Source organism: Agelaius phoeniceus, chromosome 21 (genome assembly GCF_051311805.1).
Source record: "Agelaius phoeniceus isolate bAgePho1 chromosome 21, bAgePho1.hap1, whole genome shotgun sequence".
In the NCBI taxonomy this organism is placed as follows: domain Eukaryota; kingdom Metazoa; phylum Chordata; class Aves; order Passeriformes; family Icteridae; genus Agelaius; species Agelaius phoeniceus.
In genome coordinates, this window is record NC_135285.1 from 4,341,018 (window position 1) to 4,363,345 (window position 22,328).

The 22,328-nt window shown below is 49.3% G+C and overlaps 1 long non-coding RNA gene across 1 annotated transcript; it reads right to left on the minus strand.

Moving 5' to 3' along the window:
- Nucleotides 1-18,529: 18,529 nt before the first annotated feature.
- LOC143695590 (uncharacterized) lies at nt 18,530-21,873 on the minus strand. The gene is made up of 3 exons (XR_013184968.1): nt 21,175-21,873; nt 19,769-19,970; nt 18,530-18,951 (listed from the first exon to the last, which is right to left on the minus strand). It is a non-coding gene; the product is annotated as an uncharacterized LOC143695590 (long non-coding RNA).
- Between the last annotated feature and the right edge of the window lie 455 nt (nt 21,874-22,328).

Genomic DNA, 22,328 nt, shown 5'->3' on the forward strand with positions numbered 1-22,328 from the left:
CCTTCCTTCCTTCCGCCACTTCCTTCCGCCACTTCCTTCCGCCACTTCCTTCCTTCCGCCACTTCCTTCCTTCCGCCACTTCCTTCCTTCCGCCACTTCCTTCCTTCCGCCACTTCCTTCCGCCACTTCCTTCCGCCACTTCCTTCCTTCCGCCACTTCCTTCCTTCCTTCCGCCACTTCCTTCCTTCCTTCCGCCACTTCCTTCCGCCACTTCCTTCCTTCCTTCCGCCACTTCCTTCCTTCCTTCCTTCCTTCCTTCCTTCCTTCCTTCCTTCCTTCCTTCCTTCCTTCCTTCCTTCCTTCCTTCCTTCCTTCCTTCCTTCCTTCCTTCCTTCCTTCCTTCCTTCCTTCCTTCCTTCCTTCCTTCCTTCCTTCCTTCCTTCCTTCCTTCCTTCCTTCCTTCCTTCCTTCCTTCCTTCCTTCCTTCCTTCCTTCCTTCCTTCCTTCCTTCCCTCCTTCCCTCCTTCCCTCCTTCCCTCCTTCCCTCCCTCCTTCCTTTCTCTCCCTCCCTCCCTCCCTCCTTGGAATTCTCCACACTTTTTATTCTAAATTAATTTTCTGACACAAGGAGAAGACACTGCTTTAGCTTTGTCCTTGGGAGTCGCAGATCTTGATTGAAGGAATAATTTTACACCTAAATGTGCAAGTTCTGGCCAGTTTTTGACAGGTGTGTCACTTCCCATGGCCCCCAGTCAATCTCTCCCCCTCTCTGCTTTGCCCTCTGATTGTGCCCTGCTAAATATCTCTGTGCTTGTGCCTCCCCAGGAGGTCAAGGCTGCTCTGTAACCACCTCACCTGTCAGCAGCCAGCTCCCCCACCTCTGCAGTGGGTCAGAAAGTCACAAAATCCTGAGCAGGTAGAGGAGAACTTGGCAAAACTTAAAATCTGTCCCAGGAGAGAGACAGCAAGAACAGAGCAGCGGCCACTGAGAGCTCCTGGACACTTTCTCCTGCCAATGTTGCAGGCTCTGAAAATGCCACTGCCATGGGGGTTTCTCTGAGCCTCGCCCCAAAATATCCTCTACAACACAAAGAGAAAGCTGAAAAAGGAAACTGCTGTGATTTCTTCACCTGTAAGCAATGCACAGATGCATAAGGATGTTATTTACTGGGAATAAAAGTTCACCCTCTGACTCATTCTTGAGAAGGTGAGAGGGACCATGGGCAGGAGTTGCTCACAGGGAAAATCTCGTGGGAGTAAATGTGAAGGACAAGACCAATGTGTCACCCTTATCATATAACTGCCATGAAATGGAGCCATCCAAATTCCTTCAGGCACAACCTGGAGATGTGACATCAGCTTTGTCACCTGCCTAATCCGAGGCAGAGCAGGTGGAGTCGAGACCAAGGTCATCATTTATCTTAACAAGGGAGCTCTGGGCTGAGCTGCACAAACACAGAGCCCCCTCTCTTGTCTCTGGCAGCTCTTGAGAGGCAGCTCTGCCAGCGCTGGAGCTCATGTGTCAGTGGAGGAACACTGTTATCTTCTTATCAGCAGATGACAACCACAAATACCTCGGCCTGAAAGACTGCTCTGCTATCACCGGGGTGAGCATCAACCTGCTCCACAAATAATCTAATTTAGGTGGATAACAGGGGACTTGGATGTGGGAGGTGAAATTCAGAGCCCTGTGAGCAGGACAGGAATTTCTCACATGAATGCAAAGCTGGTGCAGGGAAAACACACAAACTTTTTTCTCTGCTTGTGATTGAGGCAGGGAGGGAATAGGTCATCAAGCTGGTTCATATGCAAGAGGTACATTAATCATTAATGGAGTATTAGTATTTAAAGTCCCCAGATCTCCCTCTAACATGCAAAATAATCCCTCCTGCCATGGATGGTTTGTTTCACTGAGTAATCCACTCATCCTGTGCTATAATCACAACAGGCACAGCTTCCACTGGGACTTTTCAGTGTCAACACTTTGGACTGTGATGTCTCTGAGACAGAGAATTGTCGTTTTGCTGTGTTTGTGCATCTCCAGGTGAGCTGGGGAGGGGCAGCTTTTAGAAATCCCATGCACTGAGTAAGTGCAGTCAGTCACTGCTCCATCCTCCTCTCTCCCTGGAGCATTCCATGTCCTTGTGTCTCTCCCAGACACATTTAAAAGAACAATTTTTCTTGTGACAAGTAAAGCAAGAAGTGTGAGCTGGTGTCTGACAGGTTCAGGGAGAAGCTCACAATGAGGCAATTAGACATGGAAAGTGCTGATTAGAAGCACCATCACCCATAGCGAGGAGAGAAAAAAATCCCAAGTAGCAGGAGGAAAAGTGAAGAGGGGAAGGAAAAAAAAAATTAAAAAAAGAGAAAATGAAGCATTTGATAAAACAGGTTGGTATAAAAAGTTTGTGACTGATGAGGTCTAGGATTGCTCAAACTTTTCTGCTTGGTTACCGCTGGAGACAGGAGGCTGCCCTTGATGGGAAAAGGTTTAAGAGCTTTTCATTGCCAGGCTGGGCGTGCCAGCCTCAGCTCCTGTGAGAGCTCCCCTCTAGGCCAGCCCAAAGCTGCTCCTGCAGCCCTCCCATCCCTCCCCTGGCAGCAGCAGGGCCTCTGCTGCTCTCCAGATGGTCCCAGCCAGGCCCCCAGGGTCCTGCTGGAGTCACACAGGAGTCACACAGGAGTCACACAGTTCTTTGGAGCAGCAGGGGAAGTCAAGGAGGTAAAACACACCATGCAAAGCCACCCTGTGTCTGTCTGACTGCCATGGGCTGGGCAAAGGGAACTGTGACTGTCCTGTCACCATGGCTGTGCTGCAAGAAGCCACCAAAGGGAAGAGATGAGCCCTGGGAAGGGGCAGAGGGCTGGGGAGTGCAGCCAGGGTGGCTCCAGACATCCTGGTTTCAAGGAGGATCTTTTAAAAGGGTTCTTGCACATCCTGCAGTCCTCCCTGAGGAGTCAGGGAGGGAAGGGAGGAAATAAAACAGCCCAGGCCTTCACTGAACCCATCTTTTGGAAGCAGGTATTCCCCATTTTGGTCTCTCTGGTGGTTTTTAGCAAACAGCTGTAGCAGGAGGCTGGTGTGACCGTCCTAGGGAAGGCAGAGCAGGCTGCAGAGCATCCAGATCAGATATATGTGCAGCTGGATCTGCCTCCTAGAGTGGTGACAACAAGCAGTAAAATATGAACAGCATGGCAGTAATAATATCATTATAAAAGGCATTAATCTCCAGGGCTGTCACTGCACTGAGGGCCTGGCTCCAGCACATTCCAGCCCAGCCTGGCTCCAGGGACAGGGATCCCCTGATCCCCAGCTCCAGGAGCTGCCTGCACTGGGGTCTTGGTGACTCAGGATGGGCCATGACACAAAAGGCACCTGCTCTGTGTGAACTGTATGTAAAAAAAATGAAACAATATTGCATCTTCCAGGACCTAAGAGAGCTCTAAAGTAATGTGGAGAAGGATTATTTACAAGGGATGCAGAGACAGGACAGGGGGGAACGGCTTCAAATGGACAGAGGGTGGGTTTGGATGGGATATTGGGATGAAATCCTTCCCTGTGAGGGTGGGCAGGCCCTGGCACAGGGTGCTCAGAGCAGCTGGGGCTGCCCCTGGATCCCTGGCAGTGCCCAAGGCCAGGCTGGACAGGGCTGGGAGCACCTGGGACAGTGGGAGGTGTCCCTGCCATGGCAGGGGTGGGGTAGGATCTGCTTTGAGGACCCTTCCAACCCAAACTGTGATTCCATGACCTAACTTATTAATCAATTACCCATTTCTTATTGGGTAATTTAATAATAAAATGGGCTTTGAGATCCCTTCCAACCCAAACTGTGATTCCATGACCTAACTTATTAATCAATTACCCATTTCTTATTGGGTAATTTAATAATAAAATGGGCTTTGAGATCCCTTCCAACCCAAACTGTGATTCCATGATCTAACTTATTATTCATTACCCAATGGGAGCAGACACCCAACATTCCCAACCCTTGCTGGCAACTTGGGAAGAGACCTTTGGAGCTGGACCATTTGGGTGCTCCTGGCAGCCAGGGCTGGGAACAGCAGCACACAGCAGCCAGTCAAGGGCCCAGTAAGAAAGTGCTCTGCCTCTTATGGAATTTAGGTGAATGGACTGTAATTACCCAAATATTTATGGGTTCTCTTTATTGTATGAGTCACTGAGGGCTTGTGAGGGGGCAGACAATTTCCATTTTGTTTAGGGCAGAAATATCCCTGGAGACCAAGCTGATCTATGGAGCTGCCATATCAAACCCTCCTAGGAAAGGGGAAAAAAAAAAAAAAAAGATAATGCATTTATTAGTCAGCTCACATTGGACTGCTGTGTGTAGAAAAGGAGAGAACTGAACTGAAAAATGCTTTTAAAACCACAATTCCATAAGCATCTGTCTCATTTCAAGTACGGCTGGGGCCTCTCTGTCTCCTGGAAGGAAAGGAGAGGGTAAATTCAAATGATCTGTAGCTCTGGAGTGCTGAAGGGTAAAAAAGGAAATTTCCAAATAGAAGTGCATCCCTGCAGACAGTGACCAGGCACAGATAACCTCCTCCAGGGAGCCACGCTTCCCCCAGAGCCCCTCCCCAAATGATTCACTCTGGGCTCCCTTTGCTCTCCCTGAGGCTGAGATCACAACTGTAGGAACTGACCAGGAAAGAAACAACAATTCTTGGCCATCAGACAAGTGGAGAAAGAGGGGGGGAAAGGAGAAGGTGGGTGACTGCTCTTTGTCCCCATCCATGTCCTGTTTGCTGCATTTTAGCCACAGTCACCTTCCCCATGAGTGCCGAGGTTTCTGCAGGACCCACAGAGCAGGTGAGGGGAGCTGTGGTGGAGCCCAGCACCAGCAGGGCATGCAGGAGCCTGGCACAGGCAGTGGAAATGTTTTTGCCATGCTGGGGCCTGTGCAAGGCCATTCTGGGGTGCAGAAATCCTGTGTGGCTGGGGCTGTGCTGCTCCCATCCCACAGCTCCTGCGTCCGTGCAGCTGTGACAAGGAAGGGGAAAGAGGAGGCAGGAGCAGAAACAGCCCTGAAAATTCCTCCTTGTCCTCTGGAGCACCACAGCATCTCAGAGCCTTGGCCCACCATGTCCAGCAGCAGCTGGAGTGGAGCAGTGCCTGCCCTGAGCTGCTGGCAGGGATGCTGAGGGCACTCCTGTCTCACAGCTCCTGTGTCTGTGCAGCTGTGACAAGGAAGGGGAAAGAGCAGACACAGAGGAGGCAGGAGCAGAAACGGCCCTGAAAATTCCTCCTTGTCCTCTGGATCACCACAGCATCTGAGAGCCTTGGCCCACCGAGCTGCTGGCAGGGAGGCACAGAAAGGCTCTGCTGGGCTTGTCCCTGGCCAGGGAGTAAAGCCCAGCCTTGGGTGAGGCCACAGCTCAGGACAGGCTCCTTCTGCCACGGAGCATCATCCCCAGGCCAGGCTGTCACCAGCCAGCTCTGCTGTCCCCAGGCTGGGTGGCCTGGAGGGCAGGGGAGGAGGAGGAGGAGGAGGAGGAGGCAGGCACACCACAGTGCCAGCAGGACCTGCGTGGGTGAGGCACAGCAAGCCTGGTGCTGTTGAATCTGGGGATCAACATGAGAAGGAAATGGAGAATAAAGAGCAGTAAATGAGCTGGATTAGAGGAGCTGTTTTACATAGCCCTTCATTTAATCCTTTGCTTTCCTTTCATTGTTTAATTGGTTTAGCTCTTGTACTTTAAATGCTGCAGGCAGAGAGAGCCAACCTCCTCTTTCCTTCTTTTTCCTGCCTTTCCTTTCCTCTCTTTACATCTCACAATCTAATCCCATTTCTCTCTTTCTCCTCCATTTCTGTCTCTATCCCTTGTTCTCATTCCTCCAGCTTCTTTCTCTCTCTTTTCAGGCCCCATATTACTCAAGCAGCTTTTGTTCGTGCTGTCAACTGCATCAGCCTGTAAGTGAAATTGTACTGTAAGTGAAGTTAAAAGTATTTCTATGGTGGGATATTTAATCATTTGAATCCTTGATAGGAGCAGCTCTTTTTATTTTCACTAGCTATAAATCCAGGCTCTATCTAATCTCTGATCTCGACGAGGAGAGAATTAACCAAGGGAGTGTGTGACTAGAAAGGAGAAGGCTGGAGAGAAGGGACCACTTTATCTGAGTGTGGAGTGGAGCAGCATAGGAATAAGGCAAGGAGCCATTCCCAGCTCCCTGCCATTCTTCTCACTGCCTTTCCCTGAGTCTACCTTCGCTCCCCTCCCCAGACACTCCAGCATATTGAAAATGCCATTTTCCATTTGCAGCTCTCTCTTTTCCCCCTTCAGTGAGTCACTCAGCCCATGGTGGTGGGGAGGAGTTGTGTTTCTGACTGCAGAGCCCTGGATTTCTGTCCATCTGCAGCTTGCACTGCTCTGGATTGGGGTGGCTCCAGGTGTGGATGGCACCTGTGGGCCTGACCCTCTCTTGAGGGGACCCTTCCTCTGCTCTGCTCCAGGAGCTGCCTGTACAAATGGATTATTCACCTTTTCCCCTTCACCTGGCTCTGCTTAGAGCAGGCAATGTATGGAAACCCCACCCAGGCTCCCCACTCCTTTTCCTACTGTGCCCAGAGCAGCTGGGGCTGCCCCTGGATCCCTGGCAGTGCCCAAGGCCAGGCTGGACAGGGCTGGGAGCAGCCTGGGACAGTGGGAGGTGTCACTCACCCCACACTCCTGGAGGGGAAGCAAAGGGCTAAAGAAGGGAAGCTGTTGAGATATGACCTTCATCCAGAGCTTTACATAAAAAAGATTTAAGTTAGAGCAGCAGTATGGGTGGCTTCACTGCACAGAGGAGTCCTGGGAATGTGTCTGAAGAAAGACCCTTGGTCCTGTGCTTTGGAGAGGTGACAGCATGGAAGGCAAGGAAACTTTCCTGCTGCTTTAGAGGCACACAGGTCATGAGGAAAAAGGAAATGTCCACAACTGTTGAAATGGGCTAGGAGAGAGGGAAGTTCAGTGGCAGGACTGCATCCAGATCTCCTGGAAGAACTGCATATTTCTGTCTCCTTAGGGCTGAGCTTGGACCCCAAGTGAAGGCAGCAGCCATGTGCATCAAGGCAGGTGTGAAACACAGAATCCCAGAATCCTACAATGGTTTGGGTTGGAAGAACCTTAAAAATCATCCCATCCCACCCCTGCCATGTCAGGGACACCTCCCACTGTCCCAGGTGCTCCCAGCCCTGCCCAGCCTGGCCTTGGGCACTGCCAGGGATCCAGGGGCAGCCACAGCTGCTCTGGGCACAGTAGGAAAAGGAGTGGGGAGCCTGGGTGGGGTTTCCATACATTGCCTAAGCCTTGCCAACAATTTAAGCTCTCTTAAACCCCCAGTCCAAGAACTCTAAGCAGAGAGCTGCAGTCTGATTACACTCCATTAGGGCATCAATATTTACCTTGAGAATTTGTCTGAAGGATGAAAAGTGCTACAGGTGCTCAACATCTTGGCTGCATTTCCTTGCAGGAAAAATCCAGGCTACCCTTTCTCCTCCTCCCTCTCACTTGCAATTCTCCAGCACTTCTCTTTTATGTCTGGCCTGCTTGTTTGCAAATGTCACCACAGGAATCATGGCTTGCCAAGGAGATGCAGGAGCTCTGATGACTCCGGAGTGAGGCTCCCTCTCAGGATTTCAGCTGGTCACAGTGGCTCTGAGATACACACACGTCCCTTTTCTCAGCCTGGCAGTTGAAGAAGGAGTCAGGATTGTTCTGTTCTCGTTTTCAAAGTTGTTTATTGTTTCTTATCTATAAATTCTTTCTCTGGCCTGCTGAGGTCTGTCTGACAGGTCAGACAGAGGAACACTGACCGCCCTTGGAGGCAGTGCTGTCTTTTATGCTGAAAACTACGTGTGCATTATTTACCATAACTCCTTAATAGTCATTATCTATGTTAGTGAGCTTCTACCTTAAACTAATCTAAAAGTGCCAGCATCACAGCAGAAGATGGAGGCTAAAAAGAAGAAGGAGAAAGGCTGGACACGCTTGTGACCATGTTCACAGGGGTTTGAGGATGAGGGAAGAGATGAGGATCTGACTCCATGTTTCAGAAGGCTGATTTATTATTTTATGATATATATTATATTAAAACTATACTAAAAGAATAGAAGAAAGGATTTCATCAGAAGGCTGGCTAAGAATAGAATAGCAAAGAATGATAACAAAGGTTTGTGGCTCGGCTCTCTGAGCCAGCTGGGCTGTGACTGGCCATTAATTAGAAACAACCACATGAGCCCAATCCCAGATGCACCTGTTGCATTCCACAGCAGCAGATAACCATTGTTTGCATTTTGTTCCTGAGACCTCTCAGCTTCTCAGGGGAAAAAATCCTAAGGAAAGGATTTTTCATAAAACACGTCTGTGACACACGCTTAGATTCTTCTATCTTGCTTCTTGAACTTCCATTCTAAAAACCTTAAAATTCTACATTTTCACTCTGTGATAAATTCACTATCATTCTACTCAAACTTTTGTGGCTTGCAGATCTTCATATAAGGTTGGCAATTTTTTTCTATGGGTCAAAATCAAAGGCATGGGGGAGTTGGGCTCTGTGCCAAGGTCTCTGAGCTCTTTGTCAGGGTCTCGAGTCTTCTAGGGCAGCCAGAGGAATTTCTCGGGTTCCAACAGCTGCCCCCTCCTCCTCACTCCCAGGAGGTGCTGGAGCCACGGCTGGTGCTGGGCAGTGCTCTGCAGAAGTGGACACTCAGTCACTGTCACTGGCAGGGGAGGAAGCAGGGGGGATGCAGAGTTTGCCCAGAGCCCTGGCTGCACAGTGAGTTCCACACAGCTGTGCTGCTCCCAGTGTAAGGATGGACAGCCCCATTCATCACCAGCCTCCCTTCCTCAGCACACGGCCAAGGGAGAGGGATGATTTAGTGCCTGCAGCTGGAACAAGCACTAAACTTCTCTAAAACAGCAACATTTAAGAATTGGGGGTGTTTTGCATGTGTGTTTTGTGGTTCTGGGCAGAAGGGAGGAGGCGATGCCAGGATCTGGAAGCTGCAGAAGAGGGGAGGCCTTGCAGGGAATCAAAAAGATTTTCTGTTCCTCTCACATCTTCCACTCACAGGGATCTGCATAACACTGGCCCTAAGGATATTGTGGAGCAGGGTCACCCCAGCATGCTTGAAATCTATGGGAGAGGGGCATCAGGAAAAACAACAAATTCAGGGGATGGAGGAACAGGAGCCAGCATGGACGGAGTTGATCAAGAGGAATGAAGGATGCACTGAGACTCAGGAGTGAGGAGCAATGGTCCCAGGAAATGGGCAGTGCTGGACTCCTCCCCAGGGCCCATCCTGCAGGCCTGCCCCCAGTTTCCCCCTGTCAGAGGTTTCCTCAGTCTCCCCTGCCAAAGGAGCTCCTGCTCCTCACAGCAGAGATGTCAGAACCCCGAGGGATGGGAATATGGAACCTGGGGGGTGCTGGGGTGCTTGCTGCAGAGGTGCTGGGAGCTGAGGGCTGGGCAATGCTGCAGAGGGTGCAGGAGGGTGCAGACATTGACAGAGACAGAGAAGGGTGACAGAGAAGGGTTCCCTGAGGATCTGAGTGAGGGAGGAAGGCTGGGCACCAACACACTGGGAATACTGAGGGTCTGAAATGAATAAAAATTGAGGAAGAATTTTCTCCATCTCCTAAACCTCGTCACCCCCCGCTGCCAGGAGTGAATCTGCTCTCCTTTGGTGGCTGCAGCCTCCCAGCAGACAGCAGAGGAAGGAAATGGAGAGAGGGCAGCCCTTATCTTTCCATCCAGCAGCAGATTTACTCCTGCCATGCCGGGTCACTGTGCTGGGGCTGGCTGTCCTTGCCCATGCCTGGCTGTCACTTGTGTCCATCTTGCAGGCACGTTTCCATCCTGTGTGTGGTTTGCTCAGCCTGTGCTAATTATGCCCTTGACATATGCAGCAGAAGTGCCTGTGTCTATAACAGCACGGGGTGAGGGAGGTTAATTAACTCGGAGGAAGGAAGCTGAGTGTCCCCACATCACACCCCCTTCCATATGCATTAGTTTTGAAGCCTGAAGACACTGTTTAACCAAACACAGCCCACGACTTGCTAACTTTCCTGAATCCTGCCTTCCTTCCCTGTAGCCTGGAATGGATGGCTCCCCAGGTAATGCACAGCCTCACAGAACAGTGGCTTTGCCAGAGAGGACCTTGCCTCACTCTCAGGTGGATTTTCCAGGGATGCTGCTGTGGACAAGGCACTGGCACACTTCCCTGTCTGCCCTGGTGGCAGTGATCCTCACTGCACCCTCTGCAGTGGGATTTGCTGTAGGAGATGCACAACAACACCCCCAGCCCGGGGGTTCCTCCTCCCAGGGCTCCCAGACCATGGCAGCATCCTCTGATGCTCATCAGAGCTCCCAGATTTCCCTTGCCTTGCTGGGCAGGAACAGCACCTGCATGTTATCCAACTGCAGCACAGAACAGCTGCCCTGCCCTTCCCCAGTTTAGGGAAGCCTCCTTGGAGCTGGGCTTGGGGCAAGGGTGTTTTACTACTCTAAATATGCTTCACTTAGGGGATTCCTGCACTCAGATCACACTTGAGAGGTACCAAAACCCTCAGGTGCAGCAGAGGCACCACTGCTGCCCTGCAGGGTGATCACACACATAAATACACCGTGTGTGTGCCTTCATCAAGCAGCACAAGTGTGTTTCTGGGAGATTAAATCTCAGAGGCTGAGTGGCAGCTGCTTGGCCCCTGACTTTTTCTTCTGTTAACACACAGCCTTGAAGGACTCGCTGTCCTTCTTCCTCCTCACCCCTGTGCACAGCCCTCCCCCCTGCACACTTTATCTCTCAGGGCTGTAAATCCTTTGCAGTGAGGCTGCTGCCTCTCTGTTTGCACAGCACCTTCTGCAGTGGGGCTTTCAGGTGCTGCTGGAATATCAACAGCAACACAGCTTTCATTATAAACCCTGGGAGGAGATGGAGACAGCACAAGCCACAGGTTTGTGTCTCAATCAGGACACTCCACAGGGGCCACTTTGTCAGTGCAGCCCCATTTTTGTATCCATTGGGCAGCTGCTAAGAGAGGCCAGTTATGCTCCTTTCTTTCCACTCTCAATAATTACAGGTATCACAGGAAAAGTGGCCTTGGAGCAGAAATTTTAGAAAGGTTTTAAAAGATTTTATTAGAAAGGATTTGGTTCCCGTGCAATTATTAGTTTAACAAGGCACTTTGCTCACCCCCTGCTCTAGAAATGTTATTGATCACACTGCATTTATAGAGAGAGCAAGAGCTCTGTTTCTCTCTATTGGGTATAGACTGGCATATATTCATATTTAAACACTTCCAAGGTCCTGAATGTGTGCACAGATGTGTCCAGCTGTAGATATGAACCCACAGGGTTGACAGGGTTCCCCATGGGTGGAAAAGGCTGGCAGGTATGGAGTGTATGGGTCTGTCTGTCCTGTTGGAGTGTGTCCATCTTATTGACTGATGGCAACTGGGGGACATGGTCTGGGGGTTTGGGGAGCAGACACCCAACAGCTGCTCTGTGTCCTGGTCACAGTTTTGGTCATCTCTTCCTGGAAAGACTGGAGTGACACAATCCAGGGTTAGGTCTGGAATTCCACACAAGGAAAGGCTCAAGCTTGTGCCAGATGATGAGTTATTGCCCCCAAAGCAGAGAGAGAGAGAGCTGTAAAGATGTAAAGATCCAAAGTGCTTGAAATCTTGCAGTGACAAGTGCCACGTGCAACAATTATTGTTATTCCTTGCATTAGCAAATTTTGCTGCTTCTCATGATCTTCATTTTCATCAGGAAGGATTCTGGAGCAAGTGTTTGCTCCAAGCCAGCAGGATCTTGAAAATTACTTTAAACACCTGAGCCTTCTCAAAACCCATCCTTGCCCCAGCTGCAAAGCTGGTTCTGATTTCCTGGCCAGAGCTTTATCCAGTGAGTGCCTGGTGCTCCCAGCACTGTGTCTTTCCCCTCTGGATGGCAGCCTGGCTCCAGCAGCCCATCTCAAAGGCTGCTCCAGGCACCTGCATGGTAGAGACAGGAGGGAAAAAGCAACTTAGGATAAAATTCTCAGCTGCTGGCTGATGCCAAACCAGCTCCTTTTGCAAAACAGCACAACTGGTCCAGGCAGAATTTAATTGTCATGTGAAACCTGGAGTAATGCAGAGAGGGGAAGGAGCAAATCCTGTTAAAGCTGTGGTGCCCTGGGCACCCCTGGGATGTGCTGGTACAGAGTGGGGAAGGCAGCAGCACCCTCCTCTCCCCAGGTTAAAATCCCTTTCTACATTGCCCAAAAGTTATCCTACTCTCAGCTCAGGGAGGTTTAAATCTGCACCTCCCCAGCCCTGCTGCTGTCCAAAGGCTGGGCCAAGGAATTTGAAATACAGAGAAAATCAGAGTGGAGAAAAACAAACTGAAGTTGCTGGTGCCCTGATGACAAGCCAGATTCTCGAGATATGTTTAACTTAGAGGTTTGCTGCCTTCAGCATGTACTGATGTGATTGCCTGAGTTCAGAGGCTTTCCCAAGCCAGGGTCACAAAATCAGAGACAGCTCCTGCCTCTCTCTGTGTTTGTAGCTGGGAGGTTTCGTGGTGTTCACGCGGCTCACAGGGTCCTTGGGTGCCCATCATTCCCCAACCACCTCCATGCCTTTCCACAGGGAATGAGTTTGGTGTGAAACAACTGGAGACGAGCAAAGATATTTTCATTCCCATTTTCACCAACATGAGGTTCCCCTTGGGTGGCTCTGGGGCTCTGATTTACCCCGTGGGAGGTTGGTCAGTCTGTACAGGCTGCCCAACAGGCTTCATGTTTATTTTAGCAGTGCAGGAGACATTTCAAATCTGTGCTGTTTGCTGGGCTCAAACCTGCAGCTCAGCTTGGCTGTGCAGAGGCAGGACTGAGGCTGGAGGCAGCACTTTGCCCAGCCAATCCATTTCTCTCCCTTTGCATGGCAGTGGGGATTTTTCTTCACACCCATGTGCCTTTCCCTCCCGGTGCTCACACACCTCTCCTGCAGCAAATGACTCAGTGTGTTTACAGAGAAGGAGAGTTAATAGAAACCAGGCAGAATTCGAGCCTCTCTGGGACTGCTTTACACACTGACAAAATCATTCTTTCCTCCTCTGTTAAATATTCATGACACTCAGATTTTTAGATACAAAGGTACATTTTGTTGCTAAATGTGTTGATCCAGAATAGGTTCCTCAGCACGGGGAGTTTTCCACCCATTTTCAGAGGGGAAAAAAAAACCAAAACCAAGCAGGGAGTGTGCCCCCAAAGCAATGCAGTCTGACTTCATTTCCATCATGTCTCTTTTGGGGGTTGTTTTGATTCAGGAGCAATTTTGCCAAGATATTTATGGCCTGAACTGCTATTTGTACAATGTTGTGCTTCTGTGTACACGTGAGTGTGTGTCCCTTGTACAAATAACACATCAACATCTCCGTGCTTTCCCCCCCCTGTGCTTAAGCCCATGAAACAAGATGCTTTAACAAAAGCCCCATATATTACTGCCATTCTGAATATTTGTAATTTTGAGACAATATTTACACAGCCTGCTCAGACTAAGCTCCTGGGCCTGCTGACAGATCACAGGCAGCTGAAAGCACAGTGCGTGTGCTGCAGTTTAGTGCTAAGCAGGGAAAGGGAAAAAAGACAAAAAAAAAACAAACAAAAAATACAAGCAAGATAAAAAAGAGCAGACTTATGTATTAACAGACACATAAAGCAAACGGAAGAGAGAGAATCAGGTAGAAAATCAAATTGTACACAGCAGTGCTGGAAGGGAATTTTGCAGCGGAGCTTCCAGAGAGGTGTTTGGAAGTGGGGCATCATCTGTGCCCACCCCTCCACCTTTTTACTGCAAGCTGAAAGCAAGGTTTTCCCAAGAACTCAACTCCAGATTTGAGGTGAGATAAATTTTCCCCCATGAAAATATCACTAAAGGTAAAAAAAACCCAAACAGCCAAAAAACCGAGGCACAAATTTGGTCCTCTGCTATTTTCTGTTGAATTTGTTCTTGTTTACAAGCACAGCAATGTTACAAGTTCACTTTGGTTTCATTCTCTGGAATTGATCTTCGAGTACACAGGGAACAAATTGAGATACTGCAAAAACCTGGAAAATGATGTCCATAGTTCCCTTTTTCTTTTTAAAGGAGAAAGCTGTGAGGGGATGCAGCTGTGGCTTGGGGAAGCTGGCAGTGGTGTGTGCCACAGGCCAGACCCTGTCCCCAGACCTGAGGGCCTGCTTCCTGTGCCTGGAATGGCCATGCCTTGTCCTCTCCTCTTCCTGAGATATTAAAATAACCCCTACTAATTGTCCTTTTCCTTCAGCATGTGATTACTGAGCCATTCATGCAAGGAGTTGGACCAGAGGTGCCTCCTCAGCCACCCAGAGCTCCCCACTCAATAACCCTTGCTGCTTCATGGGATTTGTCCCCTCCTTTTGTGATAATTTATTGTTTTATGGCCTTATTTTGGTGGTATCTGACACACACAGAGTGCACATTTAGTTTATGGAGCCAGGAATTAGGGTGTGACTTTGGGAAACAGAAATGATGAGTGAATGGATGCCAGCCTGAGCACCTTCAGAGCCAGCCTAACCAGAACTGGGGCTGAGCAAAACATTTAAACAGGGCTGGGGGCAGAGTCTCAAATTCCTGCTGTCCACTGGGGAAGATCCACCAAGCTGCAGTGCCAGATCAGCTGGGTGTGAAAGGTCCTCACACCACAGAAACCACAATCAAATTAGCACTAATTGGAAATTGCAGCTGAGAGACCAAAGACTGAATGGGCCATGAAGACTGAACGCCACATTCTCCTCAGGGTTCTCAAATCAGCACTAAAATCACTTGTATTAAAAAAAAAAAAAAAAAAAAAAAAAAAAAGAATAACTAATATTTTGCAAGTTCTTGGATATTTTAGAATGTGTGATTCAGTCACACCCCACTCCCATGCAGGAATGATGTTTCATCAATATTATGCATTTGCAGAGTGGTGGAAAGCCCCGGTTTGAAGTCTTGTAGCAGGTGCTGCACAAAGTCAGGATTTCTTTTAAAATCACCTCACAGCCCACAGGCACTGCTGGTTGTGCCTCACACTAACAATGGGTGTTTTACGGCTTCCATCAAATGTGGTTTAAAAGAGAATATCCCCACCAGGTGAGGCTACAAAAGAGCTCCCCAGTAGCTGCCTGGCCTCCTCTTCAGAGTCCCCAGGCTTACACAAGGAGGGTATGACCCCTGTGAAAGAAGACAAAAGACTTTTGCAGACACAGGGGTTTGATTTGAGCTGAATTCCTGCTCAATGGAGTCCTCACCAGTTTACCGAGTTGTTTATTGGCTGTAAACCATCTCTCTGTGTTTGGGGCACACCTTGCAGGAGCCTTTGAGTCTCAGTGTGGTTTCCATCTCCACACACCCTTGCTGAAAGCCTCACTGAACATTTCTTTTCAGTGAGCTGCCATTGCTGGCAAGAAAGGGTGAATCTTATTTCTACTTTGATTTCCTCTGGCTTTCTCCTCCAACCCTTCATTCTCTGTGTGCCTCTTGCTGGGTGTCTGCCAGTCTGTGTTTGTCCCTGTGACTGTGCTCTAATACCAAAATCTACAGTGTCCCTTCCTTCACGTTTCAGATCTGCCCTGCAGGAGGCTGGATCCCCTCTAGCATGCACAGCTTCCATGGCCCTCATCCCAGACTGTGCTGTCAACCCTCTCCCTAATGCCAAAAAATCCCTAATGCCAACTCATCTCAAATCTTGGGAGAGGTTTCCAGTCCTGTTTCCTCTCTTCCTTGCAGTGATAAATGGTGGTTTTGCAGTAGCACCACACTCGTGCTTCTCCTGAATACTCTGCTGGCATTCCCTTGTCCTGGGAGCTGCCTGATATAGCAGAGCTGCTGAGCTGCAAGTTACTCCCATGAACATCATTGATGGGTCCATTTCCAGAGGGAAAAGCAGTGGATCTGTCCTAACCTGCAGAGAGAGCAGTGAAACTGGCTCCTGGATGAGGGAGCTTCCACTGTAGGTGGGAGCAGAGACAAAATGAGCTCATTACTGCTTTCACCCAGTGCCAGGCATTAAAAGAATTTAACTGGTTTAGTGCAATTGGCCTATTTTCGTTATGTATTTGGGCTTCGTGATGGACGAGTCGTTAAAAAATAAATACAGAAGTAATGATGGTAGCAATCACAGAAAGCAATTCTCAGATATAATAAAGAGTCTCCTGGATGTGTACAGCCTGTGCTCCACTATTGATTTCTTCCTTTCTTTATTGCACTTCACTCCTCTCTGCTCACCCAAGCCCCAGCCCTCGTGCTTGCACAGCCTGCCAGCCAACCACAGCCATGAATTATTAACATGAAGGAGACCTTTAATTGGATGAGCTGCAATTAATAATTCATTGGAGGTGCTTGCAGAGAGAGGGAGGGAGGGAGGGAGAGCAAGCGAGGTGTCGATGCTGAGAATGGAGCCCACACTGTGGGAGCAAGTTGGGATGTTCCAGCTGGAGCCCTGGTGCAAACCATATCACAGAAATGATCCATGGTTAAAGCCCACAAACACCTGCCCCTCTCATCCTGCTCAGTCATTTCAGCAGAGGGATCCCCTTAAAAATGCCACTGTCAGTGCAGAGCATGGATTTAAACCCCACCACCCCCTGCACTGGCCTGGAGTCCTGCTCACCTCTTGTTCTGCTCCTGGTGGGCAAATCTGCTCAGACAAAGCAGATCTTGGTGAGCAGGAAAGGAGCACATCTCCAGAGTGAGTTACAGGCAGCTCATGGAAAAAAAATGATCCCGGAGGCATCTGCAAAGGAGCAGCAAGAGGTGAGTGCCCCAGGAATGCCTCTGCTCTGGGGGTGATTTGTTATCTGTTCCACAGGCTGCTTCCATGGCCAGTTTCCCTAATCCTATAAAATGTTAATGTCACTCAATAGCTGATGGCTGTGAGGGAGATAAAGGCTGGAGTTTTCCAGGGCCCCTTTCTGCTGTCCAGAGAGAAGAGCTGTCCTGAGCAGGTCCTGCTCCTGTGGGAGCAAGTGGGGATGTTCCAGCTGGAGCCCTGGTGGGTTGCTGTGAGCCTGGCTGCAGGAGGAGAGGGGCACAGAGAGGAGAGACCTGCCCAGAGAGTTAGGGATGCTTTTGGAAGTGTGACCTCCCCCTTGTAATATATGTTATAAAATAATTCATGCTTAAGGGGAGAATGTGTAAAATAAAAATTGTGAAAAGAATCTAACATCCAACGGGCCTCTGACCACGAGCAACTTGGAGACAGATTGGTACATTGGAATAACAAAACTCCTGGTGGCAGCAGGAGAACAATGCCTCGTTTACTAATAAAAGAACATGGCTGGAGCAGAGGTGGGCTTCCCCTGGAGCCATCAGGGAACACCCAAGGGTGATCATCGCTTGGTAGATACCATCAATCAAGATAACCGAAGTCACCAAGGAACATACATCTGAATACATGACTTCCCCTGACATGATCAGCGGGGAAACAGCGATTGTCCATCCCTGCACAGTTAAAGAAACTCTCATACTTTTGCGGGGTTACAAAAGAAATGGAGGCACCTCTGCCTCAGGCATAAAAATCTGTATAAAACAGCCCTGGAAACGGCATTCATGAACAGAGGGGGATCTGATGCTATGGAGGTCGGATCCAGGTCCACCCAGCGCCGATCCTGGGCTCGACGACGCCTCTTTGGCTGTGGCTTTTGAGGACCGACAGAGACACGGGCAGGAGATCTTTCTCCTTTTGAATGCCTTTATTAAAAGCGATCAGCTCGGCTGGGGGGAACCGACGGGTCCCTGCTCACTCTGCCGCTGCTCCCAGGAGGGACTCGGAGGAGGAGGAAGAGTGCAGCTGTGGCCGCTGGTCTGTGGGCAGAGCTGGGGGTTGTGTCCTCATGACAACATCCGCAAATTCCCTCTGTTTTGACATTCGGGATCCTCTGTCTAGCCGACATCTGCTGTTAGAGTGAGGGGTAAAAAGGGTCTTAGCAGGTACTAGGATTCTGTTCCTTCAGTGTCTAGTCATCTCTTTGATTAATTAATTTTGTGTTGGCTCATTGTTTTTAGGGGTTTTCGGCCAGGTTTGGTGAGGGGCTTCTCCCATTGCATGCTGGTTCTGAGGTCATTTGCGTGCCAGCTCCGAGGTCTCCTCCTCTTCACCGTCTGGGGGCCACCACTCGACAAAAGGGGGAATTGTTAACCATCAACAACAGGTAGTTAACGAAAACAACGGGTATTTACAATAACAAACAGTTAGAACTCCACCCTGGCAGCAACCGGCCCAACCTGTGAACTCTGCAACCCTTTAAAAAAATGGGCAGCTTTTCTACTCATAGCAAGGACCTCGTTTTTGTGGCGAAAATAAAATCTTTCGCATTTATTAATTTGGATTCCTGGCTGATCATTTATAACACCCTCGAGGAGAGACCTGCCCAGAGGGTGAGAGATGCTTTTGGAAGCGTGAGCGGCCCCTCACAGACGGCGCTCCCAGCACGCCGCATCCGTGGCGCCGCGCCTGGAGCTGGCAACACGAGGAGCACACAGCAGGGCACAGAGCTCAGCTGTGAGCCCACCTCACACCTGTGCCTCCAGTGCTCTCTGCAGCAGCCCCAGAATCCCAGCCCAGCCCTGATTTCCCTCCCTGCAGGTGACCCAGAGGCAGAGTGGGGTGGGTACATGGGAGTGAAGCCGCGCTGCTCGTTGTACCAACAGTCCCTCTGCTTCCAGGCTCCAAAACCAAATTAATATCCTCAGCCACACACTGCCTTGCTGTTTTCCAGCTGACAAGCAAGGCCACAGATCATTAATGTTAATTAATATTTACATTACAGTTGTGCCTGGAGGGCTCCATTCAGGTCTCTGAGGTGTGATGCATCCTACAAACATATTGAGGATGGGGTCCCCTCTTGTGCTGCTCAGTCCACAGACACATCCAGAGACACGTTCCTCTGCCTGGAAACAGCCTTCCCCTTTTGCTTTTCATAACCTGTGTTTTTTACAGCTTCAGTAAAGGAGCCTGGATGGCTATTAAAGAAAAAATGAAGAAAAGAAAATAGGAAAAACAAAACAAGATTTAGTGCTTGCAGAAGTGGTAGGAACAACAATTTCATACCAATTCCTTTGCTCAGCCTCGAATGTGTGGATAAGAGGCAAAACAGTCCTGGCATGCAAAGACCACTATTTGAGACTTGGACAAGATATTGGATCATTCAGCCTGATTCTTTCCTCAGCACCCCTCACCAAATTCCAGTGATTGCTCCTGTTCTGAGCCAAGGAGCAGAAGGTGTGTGACTGAAGCCTGGCTGCCAGAAACTCATCCCATGCCCTCATGATTTCCCTCTGGCAGAAGAGTGGCAAACCTGCTTCCCCACTTGTGGAGAGGGAGGCTCTGCCCTTGGGACTCATCACCAGGCTGGGCAGGGACACACAGAGCCACAGGATGGCTCAGCTTGGAAGGGACCCGCAGCACAAGCAGGAATTGACCCCAGTTTCCCTGTGCTGCTGAAGTCATGGGGATAACCACAATCAACAGTGACCATTCCACTTGCAGCAGCTCTGCTGAGTGCATGAAGCTGTGCTTTTCCTCTCAGGAAAAAAAAAAAAATCAAAACCAAACCAGGCAAATCTGGTTTGTGGTGTCGATTTTCTCTCCAGGAATCAACTTGGGACTTCTTTCCTCAGCCTTGGCCAATCACTATGGCTTGGTCCAATCTGTGCATCTTGCCCACACTCTCCTGTGTCTTTAATTAACCTATATTGTACCTCCAAGCTCAGGCTTGAAGCCAGAGTAATAAATGATTTGCATAGTCTTGTGAGTACAGATATGCTCTAAATCTCAAACCTTCCACTCCTGGCTCCTTCTGAAACAGAGGCAAGCATGGCAACATCTGTATTCCAGCTGAGCTGCTCCATTAGCAGGTTGGGAAGGTGGGGCCAGGCTTTCACCTCTTCCATCTGCTGTGGGGATGTAACCAGGCTTTGATTCACTGAGGGGCTCATTCTTCAATGAAAAATACTTGGGAGTTTGTGCATCTGCCAGGAGCCTGTAAGATAAACAGGGACTTAAATCCTCTCCTGAACCCAAATGTAAACAAATCCATGACCCTGCCAGGCTCTAAGGATCAAGCCTGGCACAGAGTTCTTATCTGTCCCAAAGGGGCTGAGTAATACCACAGATTTTAGTTTGTAAGCTGGCCCCGAGGGCAGCCCAGCCTGAATTCTGTGAATATGAGCATGAGAAAAACCTTGCACTTCATTGCCTCTGATTTTCCTATTCCTTCAAGAATCAAAGATATTTTCTTTTTAATTCTTTTAGAATTACTGACCATACAGCTGAACAGTCAGAAGAGACCCACAATCTATAAAATTTATGAGTTCCATGATTGTTTTGAATATTTAATACAACAAACTCTACTGTGTAGAAACCTGAAGCCTAGAAGAAGAGGTTGAGAAAGGAATTTGAGACTGATTTCATTTTTATTTTAGCGTTATTTTTTTTTAATTGTTGAAATAATTTAATCTCCTCATGTCTCAGTTTCCCCACATGTCCAAGTGCCATCAGAAAGTCAGGACCCATCCTTGGAGTGGGAGTTTGAGTCTTAATGAAGAGGTTCCAGGCAGTGCAAATGAGAGCTGCTGCACGGCCACTCAGAGCATTAATGTTATTATAGGAGTTCCATGGGGACCCATTCAGGATGGAGAATCATCTTAAAGGGAGATGTGGAGTCTCTCTGCTTCTACAGGTTAACAGCTGACCTTTTAATGCTCCATCTGTACAGTCTGATCCAGTGCAAATGTTTTGATCATTTAATATCATAAACGTAGAAAGAATTTGGGAGAAAATGATGTTCTTTTAGCTGCAACCCAAGGTTTATTTGCTCTGTTTGGCTAACTCCTATTCCTTTTTGTGATAAGCAGGCTCAGGCTATGCAAGGCTGGGTTAAGGATTCCCCTGAGCTGCAAGTATGGCCACACAAACCCTTTTTGACAGAGTAAAAACTAATTAAAAAATCCTTGCCTCTGGCTGCCCTTGTGTTGCAGCTTTTCACCCCCTCACCTGTGCCTGTGTCAGGGGGTTGTGCTGCAAACCATATCACAGAAATGATCCGTGGTTAAAGCCCACAAACACCTGCCCCTCTCATCCTGCTCAGTCATTTCAGCAGAGGGATCTCCCTAAAAATGCCACTGTCAGTGCAGAGCATGGATTTAAACCCACCACCCCCTGCACTGGCCTGGAGTCCTGCTCACCTCTTGTTCTGCTCCTGGTGGGCAAATCTGCTCAGACAAAGCAGATCTTGGTGAGCAGGAAAGGAGCACATCTCCAGAGTGAGTTACAGGCAGCTCATGGAAAAAAAAATGATCCTGGGGGCATCTGCAAAGGAGCAGCAAGAGGTGAGTGCCCCAGGAATGCCTCTGCTCTGGGGGTGATTTGTTATCTGTTCCACAGGCTGCTTCCATGGCCAGTTTCCCCATCCCTATAAAATGTTAATGTCACTCAATAGCTGATGGCTGTGAGGGAGATAAAGGCTGGAGTTTTCCTCTGGGTGACAGCAAACAGGGCCCGTTTCTGCTGTCCAGAGAGAAGAGCTGTCCTGAGCAGGTCCTGCAGAGCACTGTCTAAGGCAGGGGAGCTGCAGGACAGATCTCATCAGCCATGTTCAGCCTGTGGATGGGATTCCTGGTGCCATCCAAAGAAGATCTGGCAAATTGTCCTTGAGACAAATCTGTCATCCCTGAATTGCAGGTTCAAAGGGACAGAGCTGGAGCACAGCCTTGCATAAGGTCACATTTTTGGTAAACAGACCAAACTCTGAGCTCAGGCTGCTCTTGAATCACACAGATCTTGCAGTGGATGATTGCAGGAACCTTCTGGGTTCTCCTCTGTGGGCACCAGTCCCTGGAGCCAGATGCTGTTGAGGTGGATTGAGGGATGATCACCTCCTCCTCCTCCTCCTCAAAGCTGCTGATCTTTGTCCTGCACAAATCCTTGAGATGAATAAGCCAGTGCCAAAGAGGGGGGGATTCACTCCCACAAACCTCTCCTCATTGGTAATGCCCACAGCACATCTGTGACCTGTGCTCCACTGGTGCAAGAGCTGAGCAGGGCATGAAGAAAGCTGCAGCAATTAGCAGAGAGAGAGGGAAAGAGAGCAAGACATTCCAGAAAGATCCCTTTCCCTCTCAGAAGCTGTAGGCACAACAGAGAAATGGGAATCACACAGATCTTGCAGTGGATGATTGCAGGAACCTTCTGGGTTCTCCCCTGTGGGCACCAGTCCCTGGAGCTAGATGCTCTTGAGGTGGATTGAGGGATGATCACCTCCTCCTCCTCCAAGCTGCTGATCTTTGTCCTGCACAAATCCTTGAGATGAATAAGCCAGTGCCAAAGAGGGGGCTGCTCC